Raw genomic sequence first — 15,045 nt, 5'->3', positions numbered from 1 at the left:
TCAACAGAGAGCTTCTAAAGGATATTTTTTATTTTCAAAACTTTGTTTTGATGCTGTGTAGAAGGTGAACTGGAGGAGAGAATGAGGTAAAGAGGTCAGATGCCACTGCCATGATCTCATCGTTAGATGGCAAAAGACGATCTAGCCCAGGGTGGTAGCAGTGGCCATGAGAGGGACAGAAACGGATATGAGATACGTGTGAGTCACTCAGTTGTGTCTGACTCTTTGTGACCCCATGGACTGTAGCCTGCGAGGTTCCACTCTATCCATGGGATTCTCCAGGCAAGGATACAGGAGTGGGTAGCCATTCACTTCTTCAGGGGATCTTTCCAACCCAGGGATTGAACACAGGTCTCCTACATTTCAGGGAGATTCTTTACCATCTGAGTCACCAGAGAAGCCCTAGATATGAGATAATGGGTTAGGAAAAATTTAGTTTACCTTATCCTTGCAGAACTGCCTAAGGGGGACTTCCCCAGTGGTCCAGAAGCTAAGACTCTGTGCTCCCAATGCAGGGGGCCTGAGTCGTCAGAGAACTAGATCCCACATGTCAAAACGAAAAGATCCTGAGTGCTGCACTGAGTCTCAGTCTCAAAAGAAAAATGAACTGTTTAATAGAGAGAAGGACCCTGATGACCTTCAGGATAAACCCATGCACCCATCTGCCCCATCTACACACTCACTCCCTCCTACCCCAACACTTATTTCATCAGTGCTGGAGATACAGAAATGATTTGCAATTTAGAGGAGCCCTATCTGGAGAGGAGACAGGAATCGAAACAGACAGTTGTGAAGAGTGGGATGGTTGCTAGGAAACTGATGGATGGAGGGCACTATGGGAGCATTGTGACTGGGGATTTCAAGGAGGACTTCATAGAGAAGAGTTGAGACCTCTTTTAAAAGATCAAGAGGAGTTGGCCAAAAAGAAAATGCTGGGAAGGAGGCAATGGAGGCAGAGAGAAGAGCTTGTTCTGCAGCCATGAAAAAGTGGCTTGCAGTCCTCCAACTAGAGGAGTGTAATAGACCAAAGGCAGATGGTACCCAAATGGTACTCTTTAGAGTCCAGGATCCAGGTTTGTGCTGAGACATCACCTTGCATGAGCTGTTCTCAATGGAGGACAGGGCACGGCAGGGAGACTAAGGCAGGTGTATTCCTAAGAAGCAAGGGATTCCTCTGACTTCTGACAGCCATCTTTGGCTTCAGGATAACACAAGCTTTCTTAGACCAGATGGCCATCTAGGACACTTGAGGGTTCACTCAACCCACACCTCCCTTCTGCTCACTCAGGGTCAGACTTGAATGGAGGATTCATGATTCAGCCATACTCTCCCTTCCCATTTTTGTAAAATCTTGCATGCCTAGTGCTTGCTTGGCTTTGCTTCTTGGAGAACCCAGATTAACACATTTGTGTAAAAGTATACATTCTTGAAGGACTTTGGACTTCACTCTGGACTAATTCATAAGACTAGGGACACTTTTAGTAAAGTATAATGAGACAAAATAAAATTTGAAGCTTGGAGGTGTATGGCCTAGAGGTGCAGAGAGAATGGAGAAGGTATGAGAGAGCGAACAGTTGTACAGTTGACCTTTGAACAATGCAAGAGTTAGGAGTGCCAAGCCTGCACAGTCAGAAATCCAAGTATAACTTTATGGTTGGCCCTCCATATTCATGATTCCTTCTTATCCACGGTTCCTTCCCATCCAGTTTCACATCCACAGATTCAACCAAACACAGATGGTGCTGTACCTGTAGATTACTATTGAAAAACATCTGTGTATAATTGGGCACATGAAGTTCAAACCTGTGTCAGCTCTGAGGACCTTTTCATGTTTGGAGAGTTTCTCATCTTATGACACAGACAGAACTGGCTTTTTAACTCACTTTCCCAGCATTCCCTACAACTAAGACACAGCACATGACGAATGCCCTGCCAATTAGATATATCTGCCCTGGGCTTTGGAAGCTTGTGAGGTAAAGAAGCAGGAGTGTACAGAATCAGTGTTAGCCATGGCTGGCAACAGCAATAGCAGCTGTAGTGGCAGAGTCCAGGATCTTGGATTGGTCATCTTGATGGTACTTGATGGTACTTGATGGTATAGGGACAGTCAATGTGTTCACTGGACCAGTTCTATATGGTAAATTTGGGAGTTGATCCTGGGATAAAGTTTCGAGCCTGGTTCTTCACCTTTCATAACAAAACTGTGTTGTTCAGCCGCTCAGGTGTGTCTGACTCTTTGCAACCCCATGGACTGCAGCACGCCAGGCTTCCCTGTCCTTCACTATCTCCTGGAGTCTGCTCAAACTCATGTCCATTGAGTTGGTAATGCCATCTAACCATTTCGTCCTCTGTCACCTCCTTCGCTTCCTGTCCTTAATCTTTCCCATCATCAGGGTCTTTTCCAATGAGTCAGCTCTTTGCATCAGGTGGCCAAACTATTGGAGCTTCAGCTTCAGCATCAGTCCTTCCAATGAATATTCAGGATTGATTTTCTTTAGGACTGACTGATCTGATCTCCTTGAGGGACTCTCAAGAGTCTTCTCCAACACCACAATACAAAAGCATCAATTCTTCGGCACTCAGCCTTTTCTATCGTCCAGCTGTCATATCTGTATGCGACTGCTGAAAAAACCATAGCTTTGACTATATGGACCTATGTCAGCAAAGTGATGTCTCTGCTTTTTAATATGCTACCTAGGTTGGTCATAACTTTTCTTCCAAGGAGCAAGCAGCTTTTAATTTCTTGGCTACAGTCACCATCTGCAGTGATTTTGGAGTTCAAGAAGATAAGATTTGTCACTGTTTCCATTTTTTCCCATGAAGTGATTTTTCCCATCTATTAGCCATAAAGTGATAAGAACGGATGCCATGATCTTTGTTTTTTGAATGTTGCATTTTAAGTCGGCTTTTTCACTCTCCTCTTTCACCTTCGTCAAGAGGCTCTTCAGTTCCTCTTCACTTTCTGCCATAAGGATGGTGTCATCTGCATATCTGAGGTTATTGATATTTCTCCCGGCAATCTTGACTCCAGCTTGTGTTTCATCCAGCCTGGCATTTCACAGAGGTACTCTGCATATAAGTTAAATAAGCAAGGTGACAATATATAGCCTTGATGTACTCCTTTCCCAATTTTGGACCAGTCCATCATTTCATGTGTGGTTCTGTTTCTTCTTGACCTACATAACAAAATCCATGGACTTAAACAGCGGAAATCTACTCCTCATGGTTCTGAAAGCTGAGAAGTCTAAAATCAGGTCGCCAGCTGATTCAGTTCCTGGTGAGAGTCTTCTTCCTGGTTTGCAGAGTGTCACCTTCCTGAGGAATCCTCACATGGCAGACAGACACAGAAAGAGAGCTCTGGTCTCTCCTGATAAGGGCACCAACCCTTTATAATGACCTCTGCTCTATGCTGGCTCATTTAAACTCAATTACTTCCCAAAGGCCCCCCTTCCAAATAATATCACAGCTGGGATTAGAATTTTAACATATGAATGGCAGGGGTAGGGGGACAATCAGTCTACAGCAACCTATTCACTGAGTGACCTTGAACAAGTCACTCATCTTTCTGAGCTCCAGCCGTCTTTTCTGTAAAATGGGGATATTGAGTTTTACCTCCTTCATTGTTGTTACTATCTGGCATGTCTGACTCTCTGAAACCCCATGGACTATAGCCCACCAGGCTCCTCTGTCCATGGGATTATCCTGGCAGGAATACTAGAGTGGGTTGCCACTTCCTCCTCCAGAGGATCTTCCTGATCCAGGAATCAAACCCATGTCTCTTGTATCTACTGCATTGCAGGTGGATTCTTTACCACTGAGCCCTGTGAAGCCCCCTTACCGCCTTCATAGGGCTACTATAAAGATTAAATGAAATAATAGGTACAAAAATACATTGTAAACTAAAAAGTGAGCTCTACAAATGTTCATAATTTACTCTAATAGGGCCAAGCACACAGTGTGTTCGACAGAGGTGCTTTTTAAATGTTTCAAGTAAGAAGAAAGGATAATAATTATTTTTAGAGCAATTACTGTGTCCCAGCCACCATAATAAATGCTTTACTAAAACTATCTTTCTAATAGCCTAAGGTGATCATCTTCCCAGTTTGCCTGGGACTCCCCTGAAACGCACACATCCTGGGAATCCCCTGAGATCTGAACATAGTTTTGAGTATCAGGTCCATTTTGTAGATAAGAAAAATAGGGCTTAGCAAGATTATGCAACATGCCCAGAATCACATTTAATAAGTGACAGAGTCAAAATTTGAGCCCATGAACTTCCCTGGTGGTCCAGTGGTTAAGAATCTGAGCTTCCCATGTAAATTATCATATGTGAAACAAATCGCCAGTCCAGGTTCAATGCATGATACAGGGTGCTCGGGGCTGGTGCACCGGGATGACCCGGAGGGATGGGATGGGGAGGGAGGTGGAAGGGGGGTTCTGGAGGTGGAAGGGGAAAACATGTACACCCATGGTGGATTCATGTCAATGTATGGCAAAACAAATACAATACTGTAAAAAAAAAAAAGATAGAATCTGAGCTTCCAATGAAAGGGGTTACAAGTTCAATCTCAGTTTGGGGCACTAAGATCCCACGTGCTGAGGGGGCACTGTCAAAAAGTAAGAAAAAAAAAAAAGAAAGTAAAGAAAGAAAAAAATTGTAATCAGAGCTATCAAAGAGGAAAAATGAAAAGAGAAGTCTTTAGAATGAAAGACAGAGGGTATCAAAACCTGCTCTTTTAACCATATGACTCTAGCCCAGTTTGGTCTCAGTGGCTGGTGCTGGGAAACTGTTTAGAGAAGGTCATAAACTGGGCCCAACCCCAGGTCATCTGCTCCTACAGAGCAGTTCCTGGCAGATCACAGTACTTTGTTTTTTACTTCTTAGAAAGTCTCCTGTTGTATAGGGTAATTAAACCCTCATGCTTCATCCTGTTTATATTTTGCATTTGTCTTTTGTTTGAATGAAAGAGCTAGTCAACCTTCCTAATCCAAACTGCTTATCCTCTTAAAGCAGGTGTTTTGGGTCTTACTATAAATATGTATAGGGCTTTCCAGGTGGCTCAGTGGTAAAGAATTTGCTTGCCAATACAGGAGACACAGGAGATACATGTTTGAGCCCTGGGGTGGGAAGGTCCTCTGGAGGAGGGCATGGCAACTCACTCCAGCATTCTTGCCTGAAAAATCCCATGGACAGAGGAGCCTGGCAAGCTACAGTTCATGGGGTCACAAAGAGTCAGACATGACTGAGCAACTGAGCATGCAACATAAATAGCTATACAGAGGTGGAAGGATTCTGTGTCCAGCCAGTGTCAGAAGCAGACCATTTCTTAGATGCTAATGGGTAAGTTTTGCTCAGGGTACAGAGGAAGGGTGGTCAGGAGAGAAAGAAGTTCTGGTTAACCTCAAGATCAAGATTCCTTCCTGTTCAGATACATCTGAAGTGGCCTCATCTTGTTGTTGTACAGATGCCCAGTTGTGTCCAACTCTTTGCCACCCCATGGATGACAGCATGCCAGGCCTCCCTGTCCTTCATCTTGAACTTTGCCCAAGTTCATCTCCATTGCATCAGTGATGCCATTGAGCCATCTCCTCCTCTGATGGCCTCTTCTCCTTCTGCCCTCAATCTTTCCCAGGATCAGGGACTTTTCAAATGAGTCAACTGTTCGCATTAGGTGACCAAAATACTGAAGCTTCAGCTTCACCATCAGTCCTTCCAATGAGTATTCAGGGTTGATTTCCCTTTAGATTGACAGGTTTGATCTCCTTGCAGTCCAAGAGACTCTCACGCATCTTCTCCAACACCACAGTTTGAAGACATGGATTCTTTGGCGGTCTGCCTTCTTTAAGGCACAGCTATCACACCTGTTTGAGACCACTGGGAAGACCATAGCCTTGATTATATGGACCTTCGTTGGCAGAGTAATTTCTCTGCTTTTCAATACGCTGTCTATGTTTGTCATAGCTTTCCTGCCACTGGAGGAGGGAATGCAAACCACCCTAGTATACTTGCTGTGAGAACTTCATGAACTGTATAAAAAGGCCCCATCTTATCTCCCGTCAATTCTGTCTCATGCTGTGCTGTTAAACTGAGAGTCCAGAAGCTGGCATGTGGCCCCAACTCTGCCTCTAGTGAAGTGTTTGCCCTAGATAAGTCTCTTCCTTCTCGGAGTTTCAGTTTTCTTATCCGTTAAACAAAGAGGAATCATGTTACCAGATTAGGTACTTTCCTATAGAATTCCTATGGTGTTGGTGTAGACACCTATGATACTATAATAGTACATATAACTGAACTGCTTCTTCAGGATGAGGATATTAAATTGCTTATTTACCAAAAAAAAAAAAAAAGAACAAAAAAAGCAACAGTTAGAACCGGCCATGGAACAACAGACTGGTTCCAAATTGGGAAAGGAGTACGTCAAAGCTGTATATTGTCACCCTGCTTATTTAACTTCTATGCAGAGTATACCATGCGAAATGCTAGGCTGAATGAAGCACAAGCTGGAATCAAGATTGCCAGGAGAAACATCAATAACCTCAGATACACAGATGACACTACCCTTATGGCAGAAACAGAAGAAGAACTAAAGAGCCTCTTGATGAAAGTGAAAGAGGAAAGTGAAAAAGCTGGCTTAAAATGTAACATTCAGAAAACAAAGATCATGGCATCTGGTCCCATCACATCATAGATGGGGAAATAGATGGGGAAACAATGGAAACAGTGACAGACTTTATTTTCTTGGGCTCCAAAATCACTGCAGATGGTGACTGCAGCCATGAAATTAAAAGATGCTTGCTCCTTGGAAGAAAAGCTATGACCAACCTAGACAGCATATCAAAAAGCAGAGACATTACTTTGCCAACAAAAGTCCGTCTAGTCAAGACTATGGTTTTTCCAGTGGTCATGTATGGATGTGAGAGTTCAACTATAAAGAAAGCTGAACGTCAAAGAATTGATGCTTCTGAACTGTGGTGTTGGAGAAGACTCTCGAGAGTCCCTTGGACTGCAAGGAGATCCAACCAGCCCATCCTAAAGGAAATCAGTCCTGAATATTCATTGGGAGGACTGATGTTGAAGCTGAAACTCCAATATTTTGGCCACCTGAGGGGAAGAACTGACTCCTTGGAAAAGACCCTGATGATGGGAAAGACTGAAGGCAGGAGGAGAAGGGGACGACAGAGGATGAGATGGTTGGATGGTATCACCGACTCAATGGATATGAGTTTGAGCAAGCTCCTCTGGGAGTTGGTGATGGACAGGGAAGCCTGGCATGCTGCAGTCCATGGGGTCCCAAAGAGTCAGACACAACTGAGCGACTGAACTGAACTGAATATCCTCAAACTGACAAAAGAAGAAAATGTTTCATTTACAAAATATAAGGGATTGCAGAACAAAAATAGGTAGATATGAAATAAAAGCAGCTTGATATGATAAAATTGTAAATGCTAGAAATGAAAAAATATATATATCAAGGGAAGAATTTAGAAAATATAAGCTTCAGACTGGATCCAGTTTAAAAGTTAGTTATTGAACCGCTGGGGGGAGTGTACCCTTGTATCTTGTTTTTCCCCAGTGAATTGCTTCTGAAGGCATGTCTGGCTAGGTTGTGTATGGGGGTAGATGTGAATGTGTGCAAGTGTGTTTGCATGACTATGAGTGAGAATGTGGGTGTGTATACAGGTCATTCTCAAAAAAGATAACCTCAGGGCTTACATGCAATTCCAGATCTGGTGAAAGCCCTTCACCCATCCCTGCCTGACTCTCCTGAACTGGCTTTTCCAGACTCAGCTCCCCCATAAAGTGGGACATAAAAGCATTTCTCTTCGTGAGACAACACTGTGGACAGGAATGAACACTAATGCTGGAGTTACACTTGGGCTTGGATCTTAACTGCACCCTGTACTTGCTCTTTGACCTTAAGCAAGTTACTTACCTAACCCTGAATTTCATCAGTGGTGACAAAGAGCTAACAGTCCCTAACTCAGCATAGAGACTGGAATGGAAGGAATTATGTCAAGTACCTGACTTAGAAACTAATGCATTAGACACCTACATCGGGATCAGGTATGCAATTTGTGGGTCCCAGGGTGAAAAAGAAAATGTGGGCCTTTTGTTCAGAAATTATCAAGAATTTCAAGATGGTAAGAGCAGAGCATTAAACCAAGCACAAGGCCCTTCTAAGCACAAAGCCCTTCTAAGCACAAGGCCCTGGGCATCTACACAGGTTACATCCTCTTGATATTAATTTTCTTTCAGGCAGGTTAGCTAAGCTGTCAGAAGAAGAATGATGGATGGAAGAGGGATGTCATAAGTAATTATCCCCAAGTAACTCAGGAAGCATTAATTGAAGCTTGGAAATCTCTCCATTCCCACCCCCTCCCTGAAGCTGCCCTGGCCATGGGAAGGCACAGATGAAGGTCAGAGCAGGTGAGTCACTTGTTTCCTTAACCACTGAGAATAATTTTTCCCACTCTGTGAATTCAGCCTCCCTCCCTTCCAGATGCAGAGGCTTAGCTCAGGATAAGACAACATGCATCCTTTCCCAGAGAGTCAGTCTTCACTTCTTTTACGTCACCTAAGTCCTTCTGGATCCCCTGGAAAGGAACTGAGGGCTTGGGGCCCAATGACAAGGGAAGGAGTGGCTGAGGGAAGTCACTGTCCATTGGGCAGAAAGGATCCTCCAGACCAAAGTACTGCTGAACACTTGGAAGCTGGGAAGTCAGCCAGCGTTTCATCTTTTGTTTTTTCCTCCTGGGGCTTCCTGTCCCAAAGGTGGATGGAGAGGGGTCATGGGGGACTTCCTGACCTCTACAAATAAATCTTTCCATTGTCGTTGGCCAGGCAGTACTTCCAGGCCAGACAGACCAGGTAGATGGGCAGTAACAGAGGGAGACAGCAATGCTGCCTGCAGAGGAAGCTCACCCCTAGTTCCATCAAAGTTCTCAGCAAGAGGAGGCTACACATTGCTGGGTGGAAAAAGTGATCATGGAAAAGGCCAGGACTGACTGCCTACAGCGGGAGCTGGGGTGTATAGAAACTGAGTTGAGGGGAGCATCAGAGAATGTGAGGGCAGAAAGGGACCCCAGAGTCATCTAGCATGTTCTCTGTTGACTCCCAGTATCCAGACAGTTTCTGGCACATAATAGGGGTTCAGTTCAGTTCAGTTCAGTTCAGTCACTTAGTCGTGTCCGACTCTTTGCGACTCCATGAATTGCAGCACGCCAGGCCTCCCTGCCCATCACCAACTCCCGGAGTTTACCCAAACCCATGTCCATCGAGTTAGTGATGCCATCCAACCATCTCATCCTCTGTAGTCCCCTTCTCCTCCTGCCCCCAATCCTTCCCAGCATTAGGGTCTTTTCAAATGAGTCAGCTCTTCGCATCAGGTGGCCAAAGTACTGGAGTTTCAGCTTCAACATCAGTCCTTCCAATGAACATCCAGGACTGATCTCCTTTAGGATGGACTGGTTGGATCTCCTTGCAGTCCAAGGGACTCTCAAGAGTCTTCTCCAACACCACAGTTCAAAAGCATCAATTCTTCAGTGCTCAGCTTTCTTCACCGTCCAACTCTCACATCCATACATGACCACTGGAAAAACCATAGCCTTGACTAGACGGACTTTTTTTGGCAAAGTGATGTCTCTGCTTTTAAATATGCTATCTAGGTTGGCCATAACCTTCCTTCCAAGGAGTAAGCGTCTTTTTATTTCATGGCTGCAATCACCATCAGCAGCGATTTTGGAGTCCAAAAAAATAGTCTGACACTGTTTCCATCATTTCCCCATCTATTTCACATGAACTGATGGGACCAGATGCCATGATCTTAGTTTTCTGAATGTTGAGCTTTAAGCCAACTTTTTCACTCTCTTCTTTCACTTTCATCAAGAGGCTCTTTAGTTCTTCTTTACTTTCTGCCATAAGGGTGGTGTCATCTGCATATCTGAGGTTATTGATATTTCTCCCAGCAATCTTGAGTCCAGCTTGTGTTTCTTCCAGCCCAGCGTTTCTCATGATGTACTCTGCATATAAGTTAAATAAGCAGGGTGACAACATACAGCCTTGACGTATTCCTTTTCCTATTTGGAACCAGTCTGTTGTTCCATGTCCAGTTCTAACTGTTGCTTCCTGACCTGCATACAGGTTTCTCAAGAGACAGGTCAGATGGTCTGGTATTTCCATCTCTTTCAGAATTTTCCACAGTTTATTGTGATCCACACAGTCAAAGGCTTTGGCATAGTAAATAAAGCAGAAATAGATGTTTTTCTGGAACTCTCCTGCTTTTTCGATGATCCAGCAGATATTGGCAATTTGATCTCTGGTTCCTTTGCCTTTTCTAAAACCAGCTTGAACATCTGGAAGTTCACGGTTCACGTATTGCTGAAGCCTGGCTTGGAGAATTTTGAGCATTTCTTTACTAGCATGTGAGATGAGTGCAATTGTGCGGTAGTTTGAGCATTCTTTGGCATTGCTTTTCTTTGGGATTTGGATGAAAACTGACCTTTTCCAGTCCTGTGGGCACTGCTGAGTTTTCCAAATTTGCTGGCATATCGAGTGCAGCACTTTCACAGCATCATCTTTTAGGATTTGAAACAGCTCAGCTGGAATTCCATCACCTCCACTAGCTTTGTTCATAGTGACGCTTTCTAAGGCCCACTTGACTTCACATTCCAGGATGTCTGGCTCTAGGTGAGTGATCACACCATCGTGATTATCTGGGTCATGAAGATCTTTTTTGTACAGTTCTTCTGTGTATTCTTGCCACCTCTTCTTAATATCTTCTGCTTCTGTTAGGTCTATACCATTTCTGTCCTTTATCGAGCCCATCTTTGCATGGAATGTTCCCTTGGTATCTCTAATTTTCTTGAAGAGATCTCTAGTCTTTCCCAATCTGTTGTTTTCCTCTATTTCTTTGCATTGATCGCTGAGGAAAGCTTTCTTATCTCTCCTTGCTATTCTTTGGAACTCTGCATTCAGATGGGAATATCTTTCCCTTTCTCCTTTGCTTTTCGCTTCTCTTCTCTTCCCAGCTATCTGTAAGGCCTCCTCAGACAGCCATTTTGCTTTTTTGCATTTCTTTCCCATGGGATGGTCTTGATCCCTGTCTCCTGTACAATGTCACGAACCTCTGTCCATAGTTCATCAGGCAACAGAGGTAGGTTACCTTTATTCAGGCAAGGAGGGGCGACAGTAGGCCTAACGCAGGCTGAGCGCAAGAGGGATCAGGGAGGCTTCATATTTAACGGGGGGTTTGTGGAAGTGATAAGGGAACTTTAGTCAGGTGGGAGGTTTTGGGTAATCTTTAGTTGAGATGGCATTTGTGGTTGAACAGGGGGTGGGAGTTTTAGGGCAGGGGGTGATAAGTCCCACGTAGCTGTAACTGGCCCAGAGCATCAGGGCGGGACTTAAAGTTCAGTTTGATTTTCCCCGAAGTTAGATGATTCAGCAAGGGCCTTTGAGACCATTGTTTTCTTTCCTAGGCCCAAGAACTCCTTCAGAGACTTCGTTAAATTGGGAGTTGGAAGACTGAAAGTAGAGAAAAAGGCGAGAAAAGAGAGAATGACTGGGACTTCCCTGGTGGTTAAGAATCTGCCTCCTAATGCAGGGGACACGGGATCAATCCCTGATAGGTGAGCTAAAATTCCCCACAAACTGTGGAGCTACTGAAACCACTCACCACAACTACTGAGCCCGGGATCTGCAACAAGAGAAGTCACCATGATGAGAAGCCTGTGCACCGCAACTAGAGGAAGCCTGCGTGCAGCAGCAAAGACTCAGCACAGCCAAAATAAAGAAGTAAATAAAGAAAATAATGACTGCATTAGAAGTTACCTCCCCAGGCATGGGGGAATACAGAGAAGAGTCATCAAAATCTAGAAGTTTGGAGTTTAGATGTGTTCTGAGAGGACACCTTCCCCAGCAACCCTCAACTCTGGAAACTGGCACCAACTGCTGCTGTCAAGGTCAATGACTTTGCCAGGGAGACACTGACAGGAACAAGAAATAGACTGAAAGGAACAAGTCCTGTCTCCCTTCTGCAGTGTTCCAGTCTTCCTCCAGTGCCCCCTGCAGGGAGAGCTTCACAGAGGACCAGGCTGGCAAAGGAGAAATGAGGTTTGCAGACTTGCTGCCCATCTCAGGGTTTGGAAGGGTAGATTGGCAGCTAAGAGATTGCCACAACTTCTTCAAACCGGCTTTCTTTAACTATTGTTCTACAATTAGGTAAGAGGAAGTGTAGAAAGGAGGACCGGAGGTGGTAGGCTAATCCTCACCTTTATTTTCCAGGGCGATCCAGCTGTGAGTCAAATTTGCTTACTCCTTTCCACAAAACAAAAGCCCTTGTCGGTCCAATCCAGACTCCTCAGGAAGCTGTTGAGTGAGCATTCGTTGTTATTCATCCTTATCTTAAATTAATCAAAAGTGTCTTTACAAGGACTGGAATTCACTGTCCTAGAAGGGCTCTAATACACACACACAAATTTTCCTACCTTGTTCAACTTCCTGCAGTGTTTTGGTATCCAAAGATGTTTGTACACGCATGTATGCTCAGTCGCTCCAGGCGTGTCTGACTCTCTGGATTGTAACCTGCCAGGCTCCTCTGTTCATGAGATTCTCCAGGCAAGAATACTGGATTGGCTTGCCATGCTCTCCTCCAGGAGATCTTCTGGACCCAGGGATTGAACCTGCATCTCCTGTGTCTTCAGCATCACAGGTGGATTCTTTACCTCTGAGCCACCAGGGAAGCCTACCCAGAGATGTTTGGGCTCGCCTTATAAGCCAGAGTTTTATAAACTGGAGCAGCTGCCTACAGCTTCCTCTAGGTCAGATCACCAGCAGGTCACTTTATTTCTTTGGGTCCTGTTTCCTCTTTTAAAATAAGAATTTTAGGCTCCATATCCCTAAAATTCCTCACAATTCTAGCATTGTATAATTTTGCCTATTCTACGAACAAAATGAAACATGGCTATTCTTTTTTGAAGATTAATAAACTAAAACTGGGTTTTCAAGAATGTTAGATGACTCAGGCTAAGCTTAGGGTTTATTACTGCTATTACATCTACATTAAAACTGCACCTTGACATTAAAGAGTTGGATACTTTTGCTGAATCTAGGTATCAAATGTCAATTAGATTTATTAAGGGCCGACATGGGCTAAGTTCTACAATGGAGATCCAGAAGAAAGATAAAATATCACTTTAACTCCTGACGAAGTCATAACTGTAAGAATAATTAACTAATAATGAAACAGGAGGGAAGGGGCTGGGCACAACCTTTGAAAGAATAACATAACCCAAGGACACAACATAAACTGGTTAGAACCAAATGGATCCAAGATGGCAGACAGGTCAACTTCCACTAGACTTTGAGCCTCAGTATATGCTCACTGTAACACATCACCAAGCTGTGACACATCCACAGGTGCCATGGCAGTTCCAAGGCCGATCATCAAAGACCAAAAAGTGGGCAGTGGCCCAATTCCTGGAAATCTCTGCCCCATCCCCAAAAGAGTTGGAACAATCCTCCCATTTATTAGCCTATGAAATTACCCAGCCCATAAAAGCTAACCACACCATATTTCAGTGCCCTGTCACCTTCTCAGATGGCCCATACTCTGTCTATGGAGAATGCTTCTCTCTAAATAAATTGACTTCTTTGTCTCTCATTGCATTCTTTCTGCAACGAGACATCAAAAACCTGAGCTTCATTAAATTCTGAAACCATGAGTGTGATCTCAGTTGGAAGACTGTGGGTTTTGGCTGGGTTCAAGTCTCAGCTCATGGGTTCAAGCCCCAATCTGAGGTGCATGGTTTCAATAAGATAACAAAGCAAAAGGTCAATACTCGAGTAATGTACCAAGTTTTGTTCTGAAATGAAATTGGCTTGGTGCATTGAACTGCTTTGTTGGTTCGTGATACAAGAGTAGGGAGGTTTCTCAAAGGAAATGAGCTGAGTTTTTTTGTATTTTATTGTTGTTGTCCAGCCACTAAGTCATGTCCAACTCTTTGTGACCCCATGGACTGCAGCACACTAGGCTCCTCTGTCCTCCATGATCTCTGAGAATTTGCTCAAATTCATGTCCATTGAGTCTGTGATGTTATCTAACCATCTCATCCTCTACTACCCTCTTCTTTTGCCTTCAAACTTTCCCAGCATCAGGGTCTTTTCCAATGAGTCAGCTCTTCGCATCAGGTGGTCAAGGTATTGGAGCTTCAACTTTAGTAAAAGTCCTTTCAATAAATATTCAGGGTTGATTTCCTTTATGATTGGCTGGTTTGATCTTCTTGTGGTCCAAGGGACTCTCAAGAGTCTTCTCCAGCACCACAATTTGAAAACATCAATTCTTTGGTATCCAACCTTCTTTATGGTCCAACTCTCACATGACTACTGGAAAAACCATAGCTTTGATTATATGGACCTTTGTCAGCAAAGTGATGTCTCTGCTTTTTAATACACTGTCTAGGTTTGTCATAGCTTTTCTTCCAAGAAGCAAGCATCTTCTAATTTCATGGCTGAAGTCATCACTCGCAGTGATTTTGGATCCCAAAAAAATAAAATCTGTCACTGCTTCTACTTTTCCCCCTCCTATTTGCCATGAAGTGATGCGACTGAATGCTATGACATTTCATATCTACCTCATTTATTTAAAAAGAGGGAGAAAAGCCCTCTGGCTACTAACAGGGCAAGCAAACTTGATAATTGGCTCAAAAAGACATTAATCATGGTAGAGGAAATGAAGAAAAAATTAAAAATTAAAACTGATCTACAAAATAAAATTTTGGATGGAGTTCTATTAGGTACTCCTATAATATATCAAATAGTGCTTGGAGCTGGGTGATCAGACTGAAAGAGTGGATTAATCCCCCCATTCCAATTCTGTGCTTGTAGTGCTATGTCTAAAATGCTAGGAGTGTATTTTGGAAGTCACGAGCACACCAGAAAAAAGTAGTTCTGCTTTTCTTTACTTATGCCACTGGTCCAGCCTCAAGGCCCTTTTCATGGCTTGTCTGAATATTTCTCATCTTCTGTCATCCTCCAGGATCTACACAGTC

General features: G+C 43.8%; 1 protein-coding gene and 1 long non-coding RNA gene across 2 annotated transcripts in view; one reads left to right on the top strand and one right to left on the bottom strand.

Annotated features, from left to right (window-relative positions):
- POLD3 (DNA polymerase delta 3, accessory subunit) overlaps nt 1-15,045 on the bottom strand; it is an 83,050-nt gene that overhangs the window by 53,038 nt on the left and 14,967 nt on the right. The window lies entirely within an intron of this gene.
- LOC145525809 (uncharacterized) lies at nt 887-13,719 on the top strand. Its single transcript, XR_014068422.1, has 4 exons — nt 887-1,073; nt 8,255-8,425; nt 11,476-12,109; nt 12,281-13,719. It is a non-coding gene; the product is annotated as an uncharacterized LOC145525809 (long non-coding RNA).

This window comes from Giraffa tippelskirchi, chromosome 11, assembly GCF_054371585.1.
Source record: "Giraffa tippelskirchi isolate mGirTip1 chromosome 11, T2T-mGirTip1v1.2.pri, whole genome shotgun sequence".
Lineage (NCBI taxonomy): Eukaryota > Metazoa > Chordata > Mammalia > Artiodactyla > Giraffidae > Giraffa > Giraffa tippelskirchi.
The sequence above is the reverse complement of the archived record's forward strand: the minus strand, read 5'-3'. Positions and strand labels throughout refer to the sequence as shown.